The sequence below is a fragment of the Erigeron canadensis genome, chromosome 2 (assembly GCF_010389155.1).
Source record: "Erigeron canadensis isolate Cc75 chromosome 2, C_canadensis_v1, whole genome shotgun sequence".
NCBI classification, from domain to species: Eukaryota; Viridiplantae; Streptophyta; class Magnoliopsida; order Asterales; family Asteraceae; genus Erigeron; species Erigeron canadensis.
This window is the reverse complement of record NC_057762.1, coordinates 18,595,630-18,600,800: the sequence shown is the minus strand read 5'-3', so window position 1 is coordinate 18,600,800 and position 5,171 is coordinate 18,595,630.

Genomic DNA, 5,171 nt, shown 5'->3' with positions numbered 1-5,171 from the left:
ACGGAGAACTGTATTGATGTTGGATTCCCTTTGACAAACAAAAGACATCCATCACATTATTCTTGAATTCAGTTTCGTTGTCACTCCTGATTCTCTTAACACGAACTCCATAAATGTTTTCAGTTTCAACAAAGAAATTTATCAAAATCTGTGGAGTTTCATCTTTCGATTGAAGAAAGAATACCCATGAAAATCTCGAGTAGTCATCAGTAACCACCAAACAGTAATACATCCCACCGATACTTCTTACATTTACTAGACCAAATAAATCCATGTGAAGTAACTCGAAAGGATTGGCAATAGAATTTTCTTGTTTTGGTTTATGTGCAGACTTTTGTTGTTTACCTTTCAGACAATGTACACATTTGTCTTCCATTCCAAACCGTTTCATGGGAACGCCTTCAACCAACCATGTTTGACAATGTCATTCATCTTTCGGAAATTGATATGTCCCATTCTTCTATGCCATAGTAAAGATTCAGATTCGTTTGCTTTCGATAACAAGCAAACATTGGATCATCAACACCTAACACAAGGCCATAGATGTCTCTCTTCCTAGGAGCTTTTAGCAAGATCCAGTCTTCAAGAATAACATATCCTGGTTTCAATATAAGTGCTTCTTTCTCAGTAAAATGGACATTGTTTCCCTTGTCACAAATCTGAGAAACACTTAATAAATTATGTGCTAATTGTTCCACATAATTGACTTTCTCCAGCATAATCTTCCCATTGACGACATCACCTTGGCCCGAGATGTTGCCGCCCTTGGGACCTGCGAAACTAACATACGAACCATTTACATCTTCATAATTGGACAAAACATTCTTGTCCCCTGTCATGTGCCAAGAGCATCCACTGTCAACATACCAAAGACTTATAGGCTTCCTTGGTTCTCCCTGCACATCAGACAATAAGATGGTTAGTTTCTGAATGGAACCCAAACCTTTTGAGGTTTAGGTTTTCCGAATTCATCTCTAATGATCAATTCGGTCCAATATCCATCGCTTTGTAATGGAGCCTTGGATGAGGATGGTGTCACAGACTGTTTTTTAGGTGAAGTGAAACGAGTCTTAGGAGGTGAATTCCTTGGTGAGTGAGTACCAAATCTAGGTTGACTCCCTAATCGATCACAGAATTTAGACGAACTATTAATTCTAGAAGGAGGAGATCGATTTTGTTGAGTCATCTTCCTAGGTGAAAAACTCCTTTGAGGTGTACAAGAACGACTTGGACTTACACTACTAGAAGTAGTATTCTGTGAAGGTCCCTGTCGTTTTGGAGTCTTAGATCTATAGAAATTAATCCTTTGATCTGTAACCGTAGACTCACCATATGACACATTTCTAAGTAACTAAACATAATTCTGTGCATTTTTATTATCAGGATGTCTTTTTGCATACTCCTCAGAATAATCCCTTTTATATGCACTCATAAATTTTGGTGAAGCTACTTGTTCAACTAGTTTACCCTTCCCTTTAGTATTAAGAATATTACTAACATCCTTTGACTTGACTTGACTGTCATTCTTAGGATTCTTGACCTTCCTATTTGGACATTCAATAGCTATATTGGCTTTCTCATGACAAGAATAACACTTATTTACCTGTTGTTTTCTAGATTGACCATTTTCTATTTCAGGGATTGGTATACCATATTCCTTCATTTCATTTATGGTATGAAGCGTCTGTATTGCTTCCTCCATAGTTTTTACTGGCTTAAAAGGAGCATAATGTCTATCCTTATATAGAATTTGTTCAGCTAACCATTCTTCCTTATTTTCCACACACCAAACTTTATCAATTTTTGATTTAGGTTCAATTCTATTTATAGATACTTCTTTATCATAGAAAACTGTATCACAGTCCTTCAATGTATAGTATACTACTTCATCTGGATTAAAACCTAATTCAGTTTGTTGGTGATCTTTTTGTAGAAGTAAATCAGAATCTTTAGTCACGTTACTTTCCTTCTTAAGAATAACATTTTCAGCAGTTAAACTAGTTAAATTTTCTTTCAATTTCAATATCTCAAGTTTTAAATCTGACATCATTTTACAAACGTCAATTATAAAAGACAAAGAACAAGATACCTTCTGATCTGCAGCCTTGCAATCTGCCATGTATGCAACAAAGTCTTCAGTTGTCATACCTTCAGGTATCACGAAGTTCTTCATTTGCTCTTCAATGCTCTTCATAGAAATGTCATCAACAGGACTCGATGACTCTTCCTTTTCTTCAGATGCTTTCACTGTTGTCATTTGTTCACTCTCAGATTTTACAGTCTCAGCAACATTACATACATTCTTCTGAACTATCTCAGATGCACTTTCTTCACTTGAGTATACAGCATAATCAATTGTTGCAGCTACCTCATCATATAACTCTACCATGTAGGCATGATTCGAGGTATCATCGGATTGTGTATCCCATTGATAAGTACCATCTGGATTCTGAACAACAACAGCCTTTGACTCTGAAAATGGTGACGAAACTGGTTGTTGTGGAGTAGCAGGATATGTAATCATTGCTTGCGTTTTATGATTACTCGGAGTAATGCCGCCTTGATTGTAATTTTGACGACCAGCAACGGTATTATCAATCCTCTTAGGTCGTTGACACTCTCTTGCAAAGTGACCAAATCCATCGCAGTTATAATATTTCACCTTGGATTTGTCAAAGCCTTTAGTGCCATTACCTATAGGTCTCCCAGTTCTCTGAGTGAATCTTCTGACCTTAATAGTGAGCATAGCTAGCTGCCATTGTAGATCCATTTCTTCCAAATCATCAGGATCTATCTGATTGTAATCCTCATCAATTACTGCAGGATCAGTAATCTTTCCTCCGATAAATGCTTCATGAGCATTACAAAAGGCTGAGTAAACACTCATTCTACCTTCTGCAGAACTCATACTCATTGGCATAGAATGAAAAGATTGTACATTGCTCTTGACATTCGTATGTGTATTGTCATAAGCAACATATCCAGCAATACCTTCAGCATCTACTATTGGTGTAGCTTCTGCACCACTTAGAAATGCATTGTTTCCCGAGCTAGAACTTGCTAAATGAACAGACTTAGCATGATATAAAGATGGATCTTGTGTGAAATCCGAGTGAGTATCTTTAATTCTTCTCTTCATGTCTCTGTTCTTCAGCTTGGAAACTACCTTTTCAAAGTCCCATGTACTGTATTCCTGATCATCTTGAAGTTGATGAAAGTAATCAGTCCATGTCTTAGGCAATGAGTCCAAAAACTTATCAACTAGCTCAGTTTGAGGATAAACAACCTCAAAATACGACAACTCAGTGGTCAAATGAGTGAATCGAATAATAATCTCGTCAAGAGATTCTCCTTTCAGTCCATTAAGAGTGGACAAGGCCTTTCCCTCAATTGCGTATCTTTTACGTTTTTCAATCGGCATATCAGCATAAGTATACCTACCGATCACTCCATTCTTCTCATACGAAGGCCAATCAAAACCTTGAGTTATCACAAGCCACATTTCCATGTCGGTGAGACGAATGTAGTCTTCAAAACGTCTCTTCCACTTCCAATAATTTTCCATACGGAACAATTTTGGAGGTGTGTTTCCACGACCAACCTCATGATCATGCATGATCATCTGGCTGATAAATAGGGCATTAGGAGAGTTTGCGGAAGCTGGTATAGTCGCCATTTCGAATCTTTTGAAAATCAAATCAATTCGTATGTTGCAAAGTCACACGAAGTACACGTGACACGAAGGACATGAAGTCACACGAATTACACGTGACACGAGGTACTGAGATACGAAGTCACATGAGTTACACGTGACACAAGGTGACACACGAAGTCACACGAGGCACGAACTAACGGCTGATGTAAGCAATACACGAAGTTCACCTTGTGCTGACGTAAGCACGAAGTGACACAAAGAAGAGCACGAAAATACTTTTAAACACGAATTTCGAATCGAATTTGCAAACAATAGCAAATCAAACGATCTTAAACCTTCTGGTAATCAACCTTAGGGCTCTGATACCACTTGTAAGGTGCCCTATTATTGTGTGGATCGTAATAAGATGTGATTCGTTATGTCAAGAGTGCGGAATCCTCTTGAGATAACTAGATTGCTATTGCCTTTTGCTGATTAAAGAGCAATTAACCAACCCCAGGAGATGCACAAGGCTTGTGATTCGTGTAGGAGATCACACGAAGGAACAATTAACCTTAATTCGTAATTTCGTGAATATCTTCTTAGATCTTCCAAATGATTAACCTAATTCCGTAGATTAGGTCTTGTATTTATACTAATTAAGTATTGGATCGTGTGGGCTTAGGCCTTAATCGCAGATTAGGCCCGAAAGAATAATCAATTCGATCTGCCTCGTGCTGACGTCAGCACGAGGCCAGTCCTACATGCTGATGACGTCAGCACGAGGTTCAACCCTTTGATTCTTTGTTTCACTTCGTTTGGCTCGTACATAACATCCAATCATCGTTCAAGTGTTCTACGCCACTTATAAACCTTGATTCTATGTTATTGTACCTGCAACAATATATAACACACAAACACAATACAAAACACAAACAGATATAATATTGAAGTTCAAACGTAATCATTAAATATCAACACAACTTCTTATTTAAATGATTACAAACATAGTTCCTAAAAACATAAACGATAATCAAATCTATGTTGCGATTGTCACAACGAATCTGCATCTACAAGTAAACATCTTGTACCAAAGTGTGAAACACAAAGAAAAGCTAAAGAAATCGATGTTGGAATGCCTTGAAACTCTTGAGCAACCCTTAGATCTTGGAGAACGTGAAAGCTGCTAATAAATGCCTCAAGAAACCCTAAAATCGACTGGAAGTGAATGTGTATCGAATGGGAGGGTTTTGGTCTTCTATTTATAGTGAAATCTAAAAAGGGTTTTTTGCCGACTCAATTTGTGCGCCGCACAAATAGCCTGTGCACCGCACAAAAGCAACTTTCCATAATATTTTTGCCTAATATACGCCGCACGTCTCTCCTGTGTGCCGCACAAACTCTTTTGCCAAATTTTCTGACCAAAACTCCTTTATGTTGTGAGCCGCATCCACCATCTGTGCACCGCACAAAGTACCAGAACTCGCAAAACTTGTACTTTTCAATCCGTCTTCACTCGCACTCATCCAAGAACCAT